The sequence below is a fragment of the Dipodomys spectabilis genome, unplaced genomic scaffold (assembly GCF_019054845.1).
Source record: "Dipodomys spectabilis isolate Male_0828 unplaced genomic scaffold, ASM1905484v1 ptg000024l, whole genome shotgun sequence".
Lineage (NCBI taxonomy): Eukaryota > Metazoa > Chordata > Mammalia > Rodentia > Heteromyidae > Dipodomys > Dipodomys spectabilis.
Genome location: NW_024870701.1, coordinates 8670057 through 8688092, shown reverse-complemented (window position 1 = coordinate 8688092; position 18036 = coordinate 8670057).

The following is an 18036-nucleotide window of genomic DNA, read 5'->3' as shown; positions in this document are numbered from 1 at the left end:
TAGTCCAGAAAAAGTAGAATGGACATAACAATTGGTAAATCCAAACAATGATCTAGTTTTATTTGTATATCATCATTGTATCTCCTTTTTTTTTAACACTGAGTTCATGCTTTGCAGTTTTGCTTGAAAAAAATATACTATTCTGAATCAAAAATGTACATATGCTACTGTTCCTTATCAGACAGCACTCTATTATCACTTTTCTAGACATAATGGACAAATTGTCATAAGTTTTACCACTAAACACAATGGGAAGCCAGGCGTGGGTACTGAGGAAAAGCAGCACTTGAAAGGGGAAATGTTTGCATACAAAATAGGGGTGAATAATATGCCCATATTTAAGGACCCAAACTGGTACCTGTCGCAACTGATATCTTTCTAAAGCTGAGTTTTCTAATTGAGGGCATAAAATATCTTCCCATTGACTTCCTACTTCTCTAAATTTTTATTACCATCATTTCATTTTAGTATACAAATAGTGCACCCTTTTTACCAAATCCTTCTACTTAAACCTCCCACAAAGTAGCAGATATGAACCATACTCAACTTCTTCGTTGAGATGAGAGTCTCACTTACTTTTTGCATAGGCTGACCTCAGATTGTGATTGTCTTGATCTTTGTCTCCTGAGCAACCAGCAAAAAAAAAAACACATGAAGGGAAAAAAACAAATTGTTTAAATAGGGATACAGGTGGACCCATTGCAACAATGAGATGTACAAGTTGTTATGTCCAAAAACAAACTTTACAACTTTGGCAGGGCAGGGGTGGGGGTGGGAGTGGGGGTGGGGAGTGCGTGGGTGGGGATATGGGAAGGGATGGGAAGGGGAAACAAAGGAGGAGGCAACAATGCTTGATAAGAAATGTACTCATTACCTTGCCCATGTAATTGTAATGCCTCTATACGGTATTTTCACACATGCACATACACACATGAACCCAGCTATAATTTTGACATTTCTACGCATATTTTTATTATTCCTTTTCTTCTTCTTGCCTTGGGATTTTTGATCTTCCGTACTAGGTTCTTCAACTAAGAGTTCAGATTATTTCTTTTAAGACATTTCTTTTCTAACACATACATTTCATGCTACGCATTTACTTCTCACTTCTTTCATGGAGTTCTACACATTTTGTTATGTTATACTTCCTTTTTTATTCATTCCAATATATCTTTTCACTTCTCTTAAGACTTTCTCTTTAACCCATAGCTTATTTATGTGCATTTCTCAGTGTTTGGAGATTTTTTATTGTGAAAATACTGTACAGATGGGTTACGGTTACATGAGTAAGGTAATGAGTACATTTCTTATCAAGCATTGGTGCCTCCTCCTTTGTTTTTCCCCTACCATCCCTTCCCTCCCACCTCCACAACTACATTCCCCCCACCACCCCATTTGGAGATTTTTCTGTTATTAATTTCTGGCTTGATTTCTGTATGACCCACTAGATCCTTCCAATTCTTTTAAATCATTGAGGTTTGTTTTATTATTCAGGTTGTTACCTGCCTTAGTATCTGTTCCATAGATGCTTAAGAAGACTGGTTTCTATTACTGAGTGGAATGTTGCATTTGAACATCCACTGGAGCAAGGGTCCAATTAGATCTTGTTGTTTGACAGCGTTGCTAATTTCTCTCTATATTTTTTTTCTGGTATTGGGATTTGAATTCAAAGCGTCATGTTTGCTTGGCTAGCCCTCTATGACTTGAGTCATGCAGTTAAGCTGGCTTTTTGCAGGCTATTTTGGAGATAGAGTTTAGTCGACTTTTCTGTTTGGACCATCTTCAAATCACAGGTCTCTATATCTCAATCTCCTGAGCAGCTAGGTTTCTAAGCATGAGCTACTGGATCCCAGAAAGTTCTATGTTCTGGAGAACTTCTATATTTTTGTTACATTTATCTTCCTGATGATTTTTCTATAAATGGCTATAAATTTTCACAGTTGGCCTATGAATATAGGAATGGGAGAGAGTCAGAGAGACAGAGAAACAGACAGATACTGATTTCAGTCTTCTATAATTATGGATTTGTCTATTGTTCCTTTCCATTCTGTCAGTTTTTGCTTCACATGTTTTGCAGCCCTATTGTCTATAGTGTACACATTTAGGATTGCACACGTTCTTGATACATTGAGTCTTTTGTCATTATACTAAATATTCTGTGTCTCTGGTAATTCTCTTTGCACTAAAGCTTACTTTTTCTATTATTAATACAGCACTTTAGCTTTCGCTAGATTGATGTTTGCATACTGTATCATATGTTTATTTTCTTTACTTTCATTCTATCCATAACTCACTAAAGTGAGCTTCTCATGAAGTCTACTTGGGTCTTACTTTGTAATGCAACCTGATAGTTTGTGTAATTGATATGCTTAGACTTTGCGTTTAATACAAGAAATGAAAAAAAGACAAGAAATGATATGCTAATGCTTAACACATTTTGTATTTTGCCTTCTGTTGTTTTTTTTGTTTTGTTTTCGTTTTGGGTTTTGGGGTTTTGGTTTTTTTTTTTTTTTGGTTTGCAGTTTCCTATTTTCTTTTTTCCTAGAATCCTGCAGGTTGCTTGTATCACTTATATAATTCTGTTGTTTATCTATATGCTTTTGTATGTTTCTTTTTGAGTATGAGTTTTTCTTAGTGGTTTTTGTGGATATCATTATGTCCATACAAGTATCCACATTTTACTGGCTGCAGAGAAGTACACATAACTGATATTCCCATATATGTCCTTGGCTTGTATGCTTATGAAGTTATTGCTTTAAAACTCAAGTGAAAGGAAAGACTATTGGTTTATTTTCCCCCATACTTTTACTTTACTATTTTATTTCTTCTGTTTGATGTTCTTATTTTTTTCATTTATTTTTTTCTGGAATATTCTTTTGAAATTTCATAAAGGAAGCCTGTTGGTCACTGATTTTTAGTTTTTCTTCATTTTAGAATGTCTTGTTTTTTTTTTTTTTTTTTTACTTAATTCCTGAAAGCTACTTTCATTTGATGTAGGAATCTGAGTTGACAGATACTCATTTCATACCTTTGAAAAAAAATGTGATTCCAGGAGAGAAATACACATGAGTGAAATTGTTTCCTTCTCAGTAGGTGGGCTGTCATTTCTCTCTTGCCATGGCAGAAGGTCCATGACTGGAAGGAGTAAGACTGCAATGTCTTCCCCCAGTATGCCTCCACTAGAGAGGAGCTGGAACCACTACAACAGAACAAAGGTGAAAGTACTAATTTTCCATCAGCCTCCTCTGCTACTACCTCAGGGGCAAAAGAGAGAAAGGAAGGGACACAGAGAGATTATCATCATTTTCTGATGATGGTGGAAGTACAAACAGTCTATACTTTGGGAGGACCTTGGTCTCATTGCTACTCAATAAGTATGGAAGTCTATACTCCCTACGTAACTTAACTTATTTAACACCATAAAGGCATCCAGGGTGTCTTAATCCAGCCTTCTGGGGGTTATCTAGGCTTCCTATCAGTTTTGACGGTCCTGGAGTTAGGAAGTACCACAGGTCTGTCTTGTCTCTGGAAGCAAATCTGTTATTGGGGAAAACTTTTCTATCCAGCCACGTTCCTGGTTCTACTGGTAGAGGAATATTTTATTTCTGTGTATTTGTGTTTCCAGTTTTCCTGCTCCTTTTGCTGTAAACATGAGATGCCCACAAAATTAAACTTTGGGACTCACTACTCTATGTTGTCTTGAGATAGAGGGTTTTGACCTTATTTGGCATTTTCTCTCCACCTTCAGTGTCTTCTTAGAGTTATTTAGATACATGGTACACAATTTTTAGCTGCACTTAGGTGGTAAAATTCAGTCCAGCTAACCAGAGATATAGTTCTAAAGTCATTTTTTCATTCTTTCTGTCTCTCTGTCTCTTCTGCCTTTCTGTCTTTGTCTCTCTTTTACTATATGTGTGTATATTTATATATACTAAAATATATATATACTAATACATACTGTATATATAGATATATCAGTACTAGGGTTTGAACTCAGGGTCTTTCACTATCTAGTCAAGCATGCAGCAACTTAAGGCATACTCCAACATTTCTAGCTTTCACTGTTTTCAAATAGGCTCTTTCTTTTTGCCTCCACAAGTTTAAACCCTGATCCTTTTATTTATGCTTCCTATGTAGGTTAGATAACAGGTGCATGTCATCACACCTAGCTTTTAAATGATTAAGATGGAGGCCTTAATTACTTTACACAGCCAGGTGCCTATAATCCTAGCTGCTCAGAAGGCTGAGATTTGAGGATCATGGTTCAAAGCCAGCTCAGGCGGGAAAGTCCATGAAGACTCTTATCTCCAATTAACCACCACTGGAAGTGGCACTGTGGCTCAAGTGGTAGAGCACTGGCCTTGAGCTGAAAAGTTCAGGAACAGCGCCCAGAAACAGAGTTTAAGCCCCACAACCAACCAAAGGGGAAAAAAAAGTTTTACACAGACTGTTCTTGAGCCACAACATCACCACATACAAACTCAGCCTCACTAATCACTAGGATTACAATTATGTGCTTTGTATGTAATACCCACTTTATACTCAAAGCATTTCCTTTACATTTCTATGGTCCCAAATCAATGTCAGTAAAATGAATCTCTGTCCCTCTGAGGCACAGTACCTGAAAATCAGAGTTGAGGACTTTGTTTATAATTTGTAATTCATGATGGTGAGCAAGATAAAAATTTAACATGGAAGGCTGGGAATGTGGTTTAGTGTTAGAGTACTTGCCTAACATGCCTGAAGCCCTGAGTTTGATTCCTCAGAAAAAGCCAGAAGTGGCACTGTGGCTCAAGTGGTCGAGTGCTAGCCTTGAGCACAAAAGAAGCCCAGGGACAGCACCCAGATCTTGACTTCAAACCCCAGGACTGGCAAAAAATAAATTAACATGGAAGAAATCACTGCAAATCAATATTTGAGTGGCAGGGCTCTGGCAAAAAACATCAAGTGTTGTATAAATTTCATGTAGATATGTGGAAAATTTGCTACTACCCCTTAAGAGAGATGCTACTTTCTTATTTTTAGTCATTTCATGCTTTTAATTTATCAGAAAAAAATTAAGAGCTACAAATGGTTCAAAAATAAAAGGCTCATCATGAGGAGAAATAAAAGTAGATATTTCAAAAGCTGTAGCCAAGAAACAGTGACAATGGCTAAATCCCTCCAAGTGATGAGCATTGTACCCTTTGGCCACAAATAATTCTCCTAACCAGCAGTTTTCGTAACTGTTCCTCTTGGTGTGCCATTGAATTGCACATAATTGAGAATCAAATTCTGCCTTTGATAATTCACAATAGAACTGATTATTGTCCATCTAATTCTGAAAAAGTAAAGCTGCAGAGAACCTAATGAACATTTGATGGTTCCTTTGGAATTTAACAGTTGAACTAGCTTTCTGTGGGATGACATAATTCATGTGACAGAAGAGGAATAGAGATTTTTATGAATTCAAGTGATTGATGGCATTGTTAGAATTAAGAGTATCAGCCACATGGGGGAGAGAGGAGATAAAAATAGAATGTAGAAATCCCAGGCAGCAATTGTAATCTCAAGGTAAGGAGACAAGGGTAAGATGTGAGCTTTTCACTAAGAAGATGTAGAACATGCCTGCTAGGTTAGTGCATCACTTCATCATTCATATAGTGTGCAGAATTTACATATAATCCCACAGACAAAAGGCATATATATTTGTCTAATTGTCTGCAAGCCCTGCTCCTTTAACTGGCTGGAAACTACTCAGATGTCCATAAAAATTTCAGGATACCGTACAGGAGGGTGAATATCCTAATGGACAATTAACAGACCACACACAACTACAGAACACAGACTCATAGTCTCTACAAAAGCTGGCCAGAAAGTCAAATCACAATCTCAGCTGCCATCAGCCCGAAACTGGACTTGATAAAGGACCTTCCATCTTTCATGATATATATATATATATATATATATATATATATATATATATATATATATATATATATATATTTAGGATAGGTGAGAATTACTGGGATTTAAACTCAGGATGCTTTACTTGCTAGGGAGATACTCTACTGCTTGAAATGCTGTACGAGTCATTTATTGTGATTATTGTTTTCTAGACTCTTTGTATAACCGTGCTGGCTTACCCACACTGGTTGCGTCATGAACATGTGCTACTGTACCCAGCCATTGTGTTTCCCTTGTAGCTGAGAAGACAGGTGTGTACAACCACACCCAGCGATTGGTTGAGATAGAGCTTCGCAAACGTTTTGTGAAGGCTATCTTAAACTTCAGTCCTCAAGATCTCGGCCCCAAATAGCTAGAGACATATGGTTAAGCTGCTGTTTCTAGCACCTTCCCCAGCCTCCCTCCCCCCACACTTCCAATTCAGGATTATTAATATAAATCCAAATATTACCTATCCTGATTAATCACACAGCACTTCTAATTAAATTAGGTGCTTCTAGTTTCCCAATAGCAATTGGGAATAAGCCTCCAGTCACACAATAACTGAAGCCTCTGATTTTTCATGATATAACTTCCTCATACCCATCCACCTTGAGATTGTGAGTGATGGTGTTTTGCCTTCTTGCTATAAACAAGTTCTGAAGAAATCGCTTTTTCATGGTTCTCTTTGATGTATTCATCTATTTTCACACGTTCTTGCTTTTCCACTACCTACCTCCAGTGTCAAGAGTTAATTTTAAGTAATGTTAACAAATAAGTCTGGCTTATGTCTCTCGATTTAATAAGATTCAGTGAAAGCAAAACAGATTGCTTGCTGGTCTCTATTTTCATTATAGAATTTGAGTTTTGAGAATAAGCTTCTGTATATATTTTGTTTGATAAATATGGTTGAGTTTAGCGTGTGTACTTGTATCCTGTGACTATGCTTTACTCACTACCTATTTTAAAGATTTCTTATAAATTTCTTGGTATTTTATTATTATAAAATATGAAAGTGGTTCAGGTGGCTAGCTATACCTGAGAGGAGGAACACCTGTCTGGAATATAAAAGGCATTGGGGCTAGTCCTCAACCACATAAAACACTTAAAAATAATGAGGTCAAAATAATAGAGCAATGATTCTAATATATTGATGATATGCTTAAATGATTTTAAAGTCAGATGTGGCAGTCAAACAATTTCTAATGCTTGAACAGCTATTAATGTCTGAGGAAAGGTCTCTTTTTCCTATTGTCATTTTCTACTCATGAAGAAGTTCTTGACCAATATTGTCAATACTTACTATGTTCATACAATGTAAAGTTCAATATCATTAAGATATGGATTCATCCTATTCTGGTCTATAGAATAAGCTTAATCCAAATTAAAATTCCTAAAGATTATTTTGATTATAACAGTAAGCTTATTTTAAACTAGGTTTGGGGTAACAAGGGAATTAGAGCAGAAGGACAAAGCTGAAAACACATTAAGATTTACACAGTTATCACAGCAAAACCTGTCTGGGAACACAGTCTTTATGGATATGATCAACCTATGGATCAAAATGAGATCACATAATATAGTTTTGTCCTAGTCTTTCCATTTCCTAACAAATGGGGCAATGCCATTCTTTCTGATGGAGGGATAGAATTCCATTGTGTGGAATATATATATATATATACATATATATCATATATATGTATATATATCAAGAAAATGTGATATATATATATATTTATCACATTTTCTTGATCCATTCATCTACTGTGAAGTAAGCCAGGCCCAAAGAAACATAGGTCCTATGATTTCCCTTATTTGCTATAACTAGTACATGTGTAGGACAAGTAGAAAGGGCCAAAAGCTATATACATATGACCATATAAGAAGATGTTAAGCCAAATGAACCCCAAGATAGGGACACAAATATTTTTTTCTTGCTTGCTATTGTTTCTAACGTATTTATAATGTACCATGTGATTTTTTTTGCTTCTTTGTATGTTCCTCCCCCACGGTATAACCCCTGTTGTCACTATATTTGATGTTGGTGCACTGCATCTTGTATATACACTTCTCTAATTCGGGGAGGGGAAGGGAAAAAACCAAAATGCTTAAATAAGGATACAGGTTGACCCATTGTAATAATGAGATGTACAAAACACTATGTTGGGGGCTGGGAAGGTGGCTCAGTGGTAGAGTGCTGGCCTTGCAATGCATGAGGCCCTGGGTTCAATTCCTCAGAACCACATAAGCAAAAAGAAAAAGAAAAAACAGCCGGAAGTGGCGCTGTGGCTCAAGTGGTAGAGCGCTAGCCTTGAGCTGAAGAACTGAGGGACAGCACCCAGGCCCAGAGTTCAGGCCCCACAACCGGACCCGAAAAAAAAAAACCAAACAAACAAACAAAAAAACACTATGTTGAAAATGAACTTTATAACTTCGATGATTGGGGGTAGTTGTGGGGGTGGGAGGGAAGGGATGGTAGGGGGAAAACAAACAAGGCAGCAACAATGCTCAATAGGAAACGTACTCATTACTTTGCTCATGTAACCCCTCTATACAGTATTTTTGCAATAAAAAATGTGCAAAAAATGAGATAACATTGGATTATAGTGGGCCCTAAACCAGTGACAAGAGTTAGAGAGGGGCAGACTCAGAATGAGGGTCATGTGAAGTCAGATGTAGGCAGAGGATGGAGTTACACTCCACAGGCTAAAAATTACCTGGAAGATAATCTTGGAGAGGTAAGGGCCATAGCCTTTTTGGAAGTTCACTGACACCTTAACTCAGACTCATCCTCCAGAGCTATTACATACTATTACTTGAAGACACCATGTATGATAATTTACCATGTGTGATGATTTACTGTGTAATGATTAATTCCTGGGAAACCCTAGGAAATGAATGTAACCATGCAAGAAAAAAAAAAAAAAAAATAATTTGAGTTTACTTCAATCATGTGGGTGAATGATTTTTAAATTTTATTCACTCTATATATCTTTTGAAATTGAATGTGTGGAGGCCAAACTATAATAGCTTTGTTCTATTCTGATTTTTTACTTTTCTGAAGGCCTGTTTTAAATTCACTTGAATGTCCTTCAATAGATTGCCCTCACTTTTCATTGGCCTAAATGATCTAAAGTTCTAAAATAGAATAATCAGGATAAGTGGATGAATTAAGAAATGTAACCCTTTACAACTCTGGAGGGGGGGGCAGTTGTGGGGGTGAGGGGAGGAGATGAGAAGGGATGGGAAGGGGAAACAAAGGAAGAGGCAACAATGCTTGATAAGAAATGTACTCATTACCTTGCTCATGTAATTGTATCCCCTCTGTACGGTATTTTCACAATTAAAAAACAAAAAGAAATGTAACCCAACAACAAGATTTGTACTGTTGATTCACAAACTGGGTTAAAAGAATTAAAACTTGTTTACCATACAATGTATGAGCATCAACACTGTCATTGTCCAAGTGTCTTCCCCTTCATAGTTAGTTTTGCTTTGACTTGCTAATGGATGTCATCTGTTTGAGTCAATAAATTACCTTCATATACTTGATTGATTAATTTAATTTTGTCTCAGAAATTTGATTATCTTTTTCTCAAATATATTTGTACTCCATGAAGTATCTATCTTAAGAATAGAAAAAGATAAACACCCCAAGAATACAAACAGTGCAAAACATTTAGAAAAACGATGATGGATGAAGATGCAATGGTAAAATACACATTGTGTGATCTGGGTCCAGGTGTATTCTCCAGCTTTAAAAAAAGAAGAGGAAGAGGAAATGAAAGAAGTGAAGGAGGCTGAGGAGGTGGAGGGGGGAAGGAAGGAAGGAAGGAAGGAAGGAAGGAAGGAAGGAAGGAAGGAAGGAAGGAAGGAAGGAAGGAAGGAAGGAAGGAAGGAAAGAAGGAAGGAAGGAACAAAGGAACGAAGGAACGAAGGAAATAATCATTGTATCTTCTGTGTTTCGCATAGCGAAACTGAGGCACATCAAGACTGACTCTTATTTTTCAATCCTCGCAGCAGAAAATTGCAAGGACAAACATTTTAAAATCCATTCACGGGATTCACAGATATCTTAAATATCTAAGTTAAGAATGTTTAGTACCTTGCTCATGTAACTGCAACTGCTCTGTACAGCATTTTTACAATAAAAAAAAATACGCAATGGAATTCTATGCCTCCATCAGAAAGAATGACATTGCTCAATTTGTTAGGAAATGGAAAGACTTGGAAAAAATTATATGAAGTGAAGTAAGCCAGGCCCAAAGAAACATAGGCCCCATGGTTTCCCTTATTTGCAATAACTAGCATATGCCTGAGACAAGCAGAAACAGTCAGATTAAGATGATGTTAGTCAAAATGAACCTCAAGATAAGGACTCAAATATTTTTTTTCTTTCTTGCTATTGTTTCTAATATATTTATAAGTAAATTTTGATTGCTTTGTATGTCTCCCCCACGTTAAAACCCCTGTTTTTCACTGTATTTGATGTTGGTATAATTTGTGGAAAGGAAGGGAAAAAACAAATTGCTTAAATAGGGATACAGGTGGACCCATTGCAACAATGTACAAGACGTCATGTCGAAAAATGAACTTTACAACTTTGGCGAGGGGCAAGGGGGGGATGGGAGGAGGGAATGGGGAAACAAAGGAGGAAGCAACAATGCTTGATAAGAAATGTACTCGGTTGGGTGTGTTCTCTTCTTTTTCTGATAAGATTTGCTAAGGGTCTGTCAAATTTGTTAATTTTTTCGAAGAACCAACTCTTTGTTTTGTTGATTCTTTCTATAGTTCTCTTGGATTCTAATTAATTTAATTCTGATTTAATTTTAATTATTTCTTTCCGTCTACTGGATTGGGATTTATCTTGCTGCTCTTTTTCTTTTTTTTTTTTTTTGCATTTGTTAAATTTTATTTTATTTTATTTGAGAACATAGTGTACAGAGGGGTTACAATTACATGGGCAGGATAATGCATACATTTCTTACCAAGCATTGCAGCCTCCTCCTTTGTTTACCCTTCACTTCCCTTCCCAGCCTCCCCCCTCCCTCCCAACCAATCATACCCCCCCTCCCCCCCCCCCCCACCGACATTGTAAAGCTGGTTTTGACATGACATTTTGTACTTCTCATTGTTGCAACAGGTCCACCTGAATCCTTAAACGACTTGTTTGTCCCCATCTCCTCCACATGTTATACTGACATCAAATATAGTGAAAGCGGGGGTTACACTGTGGGGGAGGGACATACAAAGCAACAAAGAAATAATCTTATAAATGCGTTAGAAACACATGCATGAAAGAAACAAAAACATTAAAATACATATTTGAGGTTTTGTTTTCCTAACATCACATTATCTGACTTTTTCCGCTTGACTCATACCTATACTAGATATTGCAAATAAGGGAAACCATGGGACCTATGTTTCTTTGGGCCTGGCTTACTTCACTTAACATAATTTTTTCCAAGCCTTTCCATTTCCTAACAAATGGGGAAATGTCATTCTTTCTGATGGAGGCATAGAATTCCATTGTGTATATATACCACATCTTCTTGATCCATTCATCTACTGAGGGGCATCTGGGTTGGTTCCATGTCTTAGCTATGGGGAGGTTCAGATGTCTCATTAAATTGTTGGTTTCAGATCTCTCCAATTTGTTGATGTAGGAACTCAGAGCTATAAACTTGCCTCTGGGTACTGCCTTGTTGTGTCCCAGAGGAGCTGGTAATTTGTTTGCTCATTTTTGTTGAATAGCATGAACATTTGAATTTCCTTTCTAATCTCTTCCATGACCCACTCATGATTCAGCAGTGTGTTGTTCATCCTCCATATGATACCAGACTTTCTTTGGTGGTTTTTGGTGTTGAGTTCTAGTTAGAGCTCCCCTATGACCCAGCAATCCCACTTTTGGTCATTTACCCAAATGTTTACAAACAAGACCACACTAAAGCTACCAGCACAACTATGTTTATTGCAGCATTATTTACCATAGCTAAGATATGGAACCAACCCAGATGCCCCTCAGTAGATGAATGGATCAAGAAAATGTGGTATATATACACAATGGAATTCTATGCCGCCATCAGAAAGAATGACATTGCGCCCTTTGTTAGGAAATGGAAAGGCTTGGAAAAAATTATATTAAGTGAAGTAAGCCAAGCCCAAAGAAACAAAGGTCCCATGGTTTCCCTTATTTGCAATATCTAGTATATGTATGAGTCAAGCAGGAAAGGTCAGATAATGTGATGTTAGGAAAATGAACCCTTAGATAAATATTTAAATGTTTTTTTTTCTTTCATGCATTTGTTTCTAACTCATTTATAAGATTATTTCTTTGTATGTCCCTCCCCCACAGTATATTTGTGTCTGCTTTCACTATATTTGATGTCGGTATAATTTGTGGAGGAGATGGGGAAAAACAAGTAGTTTAAGGATACAGGTGGACCCGATGCAACTATGAGAAGTACAAGTTGTCATGTCAAAAACTAACTTTACAACTTTGGTGTGGGGGTGGGGGGGATTGGGTAGGGGGGCGGGGGGAAGCTGGGAAGGGATGTGAAGGGTAAACAAAGGAGGAGGCTGCAATGCTTGATAAGAAATGTACTCATTATCTTGCCCATGTAATTGTAACCCCTCTGTACAGTATGTTCACCCAAAATAAAAATATAAATATAAAAAAGAAATGTACTCATTACCTTGCCCATGTAATTGTAACCCCCTTTGTACAGTATTTTCACAATAAAAGGAAAAACAAAAAACTAAAAATATAAAAGACATGGAGAAAGGGGCCCAGTTATATTTCTGCACATCAGAATCTGAAACCAGATACTTCCAAAGAGTTTCCTCTCTATTCCATTTGAAAGTCAGAACAGATATTATCAAAGAGATTGAATCACTCTAGCATAATCTGGTAATAAAAAAATGTAGAAAGATAGATGCTTTTCTTTTTTTTAAAAAAAAAAGCAGAAACTTTGAGGGTTGTCATTTCAAAGTTTCCTTTTGTCTGAGTGGGTTGTAACAGCCATATTTTGTAGGTCAGTCATTTAGAAAGAAATCCTCCTACTTAATCACTCCACTGATTACTTGATTGTTGTTATTGTTTGTGCTTTGGTTTCTTGGTTTCTTGTTCCAAAAAGTAAGATGTCATTTCCTTCCTTTATTCCTGTTGGCATAGACCTTCTGGATGGGAAGGCTCTCCTAATATTCACTCACTGCTGCTTAACAGAGCTGTACCATTTATAAAACACTTCTCTATGCAGGGTTACATATCCAAATTGCCCACCATCTGGGTTAATACAAATAAAGCCATAGTAAATCATTCATCACATTGTGGAATTTTATATAAATATGTAGGATTTTTTTTTAACTTACCACATGGACATTTCCCAGCAGATCTATGGCTCTATAAAGACAAGCAACTTTATTTGCTAATAATCCCATGATTATGGCTTCGTTTGTTAGTTGCTTTATGCTTCATATAAAACTGTCACTTTTTATTACTAGCAAGGGAGTCTTGATTCTAAACCTTTTAATATATTGCCTTTTATGTACATGTGTTTTCTCCATCCACTGTGCTTCATCTTGCTTAAATTCCAGGATAATAAAATTTTTAACATTTCTCACGATAAAAAAAACTGTAGCATTACATTTTAATTGAGGTTTTCCTTTACAAAAGTATAGTATTGATACAAATTATAAGGAATATATGTGTTACTTATATACATGGGTATGTAGGTGCAAGCATGTAGTTTACATATGTCTAAAGTCAGAAAATGGTTAAAACTACATCCTGGAATTTTTTGAATTTTAGCTTCATAAACTTGTTATAAACTTTGTAGTTGAATTCAAAATGTGGTAGAAAAGGTGTGAGGAATTGCTCTCGTTCTAGAGTTCACTATGCTTAAAAAATAGTTATGCAAATGCCAATTATCCTGGCTAGAATTTCAATTTTCAATTTTCAATTCTTTTCAATTTCAAATGGCCAAGGAGTGAGAGTCTCCTAACGTCAGCAATCTTCAGTTTCCATATGTATAAAATAGTTTAAAAAATTATACACAGTGAATTTTGTTATGAGCAGATAAAATATTTAAAATAATATTTAAACAAATGTAAACCATTCATTAAATATCTTTCTGTCTAAAAGAATTTTATAAAGTAGTTAATATGTCATATTTCTTTGCAGTACATTTTCTGATGACTCTTCTAACTCCTTGTATCTTTCTTGGTCCCTATCCCAAATCTGGACTAGGAAAAGTAAGGTAGTTTCTCTCTAACAAGTTGTCAGTCAGCAGTAAAGCTGTACCTTGCTAGTCATTAACAACAGATGATGAGAGGTGGCTTACATATCATTGAATTCTTTCTCCCTTAAAGCAGATGGAAAGTTTAGCTACTGTTTTTGCATGTTTGTCTCATTCTTCATTACTCCACAGGACAGTGATTTCTACTCATAGGTCAAAAGATGTGACGATGGCTTGTTCAGCATCTCCAGAATTTCAAAATGCTTAACTAAAATCACAGGTGCATACGGGATACAGGAACATGCACTAAGCGTTAAATTCCTTTGTCTATAAGCATTTATATCAAATTAGAACTCATTAACTCACTGGGAAATTCAATTAATTGCTTAAAGATTAGCTTAATATACATTTTAACAATAGAGGGCCAATGAAGAGGAAAAATGAAAACATCAAAGAAACTCTTCATTCTGCACTTATTTCTACAAAATAATGTGATGCCCCGCGGAGAGGGTCCTGAGAAGGAACTTACATTCTGAAATATGTCACTGCAGAAGTACTCACTATGAGGACAAATGCAGAGTGAAAGCTTACCAAAGAACTGCTTCATTGGAAAAATATTCATTACACAAAGAATGGGAAACTAAACAAGATGTGACTGGCTAGAAAATGATGCCTCAAAATTCATTCCTATCACCAAAAGACGGTGTCTTTATGAATGTAATACTTTGGCACACACCCAAATGGACTAGGGTAGACCCTTCTCCGTGAGTTCTGTTCATTAAAGAGAGTGGTTTCGAAAACTCATTGAAAAACCAAGAGGAAGAATGCCACATGACAATGGAGACAGAGAAAGGAGCCATGCATGCATCTATAACCCAACAAATTACAAGGATTGAAAATGGCCCTATCAATATGGTCTCTTCACACTTCTCACTTCTGGAAGAGTGCAAATATAAATTTTAGTTATTCTAAGTTACTCCTATTTTGTAGGTTTTATTATGGATGCCTTTGGTAAGTAATATAGAAGGTTGAAGACATTTTTCTTGAAAAAAAAAACTGTGCCTGGGCTGGGAAGGTGGCTCAATGGTAGTGCTTGCCTCGCATGCAAGAGGCTCTAGGTTCGATTCCTCAGCACCACATAAGCAGAAAAAGCTAGAAATGGCGCTGTGCCTCAAGTAGTAGAGCACTAACCTTGAGCTGAAGTGCTGACCGACAGTGCCTAGGCCCAGAGTTCAGGTTCCACAACTGACAAAAAGAAAAAAATTTACACTCCCATCAACAATGCAGTAGGGTTCCCTCTGGCCAAATCTCCTCCAGCATCTGTTGTTATTAGATTTTTTGATTCTAGCCATTCCACCTGGGTAAGGTGTAATCTCAATGTTGTTTTGATTTGCATTTCTTTTATGGCTACAGAGGTTGAGCATTTCTTCATGTATCTATTGACCATTTTTATTTCCTCTACAGAGAAGTTTCTCTTTAAGTCTTTAGCCCACTTATTTATTGGGCAGTTGTTTCTTTGAGGATTTTGTTATTGGGGGATTTAATTTTTTTGAATTCCAAGTATATTTTGGATTTGATACCCTTGTCCGTTGTATAGCTAGTGAAGATCTTCTCCCAATCCGTGGGCTTTCTATTGATTTTGCTAGCTATTCCCTTTGCCATGCAGAAGCTCTGCAGCTTCATACAATCCCATTTGTCCAAACTTTGATTTGTTGTATTTCTGGGTCTTCATTAAGAAAATTTCAGCCTGTGCCAAGAAGAAAGACCTAGGGTTTGTCCTATTCCTTCCTGTAATGTTTTCAGGGTGTCTGCTTTAACTTTGAGGTCTTTGATCCATTTTGAGTTGATTCAGGTGCAGGTTGATATATAAGGATCTAGCTTTAGTTTTCTACAGGTGATTAATCAATTTTGCCAGCACCATTTACTGAAGAGGGAGTGTAAACTTGTTCATCTACTTTGGAAAGCAGTATGGAGGTTCATCAAAAGACTCCACATAGGGCTCCCCTATGACCCAGCAATCCCATTTTTGGGCATTTACCCAAACAATCACAAACAAGGCTACCAGCACAACTATGTTTATGGCAGCATTATTTACCATAGCTAAAATATGGAACCAACCCAGATGCTCCTCAGTAGATGAATGGATCAAAAAAATGTGATATATATATATATATATATTGATATATATATATGTGTGTGTGTGTGTGTATACATATATATATGTACACACACACACACACACACACACACACACACACACACACACACACACATATATATATATATATATATATATATATATATATATAATGGAATTCTATGTCCCCATCAAAAAGAATGACACAGCCCCATTTTTTAGGAAATGGAAAGACTTGAAAAAAATTATATTAAGTGAAGTAAGCCAGGCCCAAAGAAACATAGGTCCCATAGTTTCCCTTATTTGCAATAACTAGTACATGTGTAGGACAAGTAGAAAAGGCCAAAAACTATGCATATATGACCATATAAGATCATGTTACCAAAATGCAACCCAAGATAGGAACACAAATATTTTTTTCTTGCTTGTTATTGTTTCTAATGTATTTATAATGTACTATGTGATTTTTTTCATTGTATATTCCTCCCCATCCCCCGCCCCCCATATAACCTTTGTTTCCACCGTATTTGATGTTGGTGCCCTTCATCTTGTACACTTCTCTAATTCAGGGAGGGGAAGGGAAAAAACAAAATGCTTAAATAAGGATACAGGTTGACCCATTGTAACAATGAGATGTACAAGACACTATGTTGAAAACGAACTTTACAACTTTGGCAGGGGTGGGTAGTTGTGAAGGTGGAAAGGAAGGGATGTAGGGGGGAAACAAAGTAGGAGGCAACAATGCTCAATAGGAAATGTACTCATTACCTTGCTCATGTAACTGTAACCCCTCTATATAGGATTTTTATAATTAAAAACGTACAAAAAGGAAAGAAAAGAAAAACTATGCTTAACAATGAAGACGTCTTACCTCTTTCATTTAGATTCATAAATACAGAGTGGGTGTATAATTCTAGAGTTTTTGCTTCCTGCCAGGCTTAAATTTTTAAAAAATGTGGAAGTCACTAATTCAGCACATACATTGAGTTTAGTTGCCCAAACATAATGGTGCACTTTTCCAAAGCATTTAATTTACTTAGCAACTTGATTTGTTTACACTCAGAGCATTTGAGTCATTTACTTGAGTAAGTACATTTATACTGAACTTTAATCGTGTAAGCACAGATTCATGAATATTTTACATAAAAATATAATTTAACTTTACTTTCTCAGGTTGAACATTGCTTCAATGATTAAAGTTTCTAATAAGACAGCAGCAATCAGTTATATGTCATGAAATAGAAAGGATTAAGTTAGGTAAAAATTTACCAATGTGTACAGTCCTACAAAAAGTGTCTGTTCCATAACTGTTAAAGTGCACTCCATGATTTCTATGGTGGCCAAAATAGAAATAGAAATCTTTCCAGTGTGGGGTAGGAGTTCATCCTCTAAGGCTGTTATTGATCTTCGGTTTCTTGGAAAGAAACCTTGATTGTAAGAGATTATAATTTTATACGATCTTACACAAATCTTCCACATCCTAATTACTGAAAATATAGTTATTTCTTCTTAGTGATAGGCTTTTCCAAAATGATGTTAAAATCCATTATCATCTACAGAATAAATACAAAAAGTCATAAAATATTAGCAAGTAATACAGAGCAATAATGGCTGCAGTCAAAAATAATTCCATGATTTAAAAATATTTTAATTAGAAATAGAAGGAATCCATATGATAAAGAACACTTACAAAAGATAACAGATATTTAATGGAAAATTTGAGATGTTGAATCAATT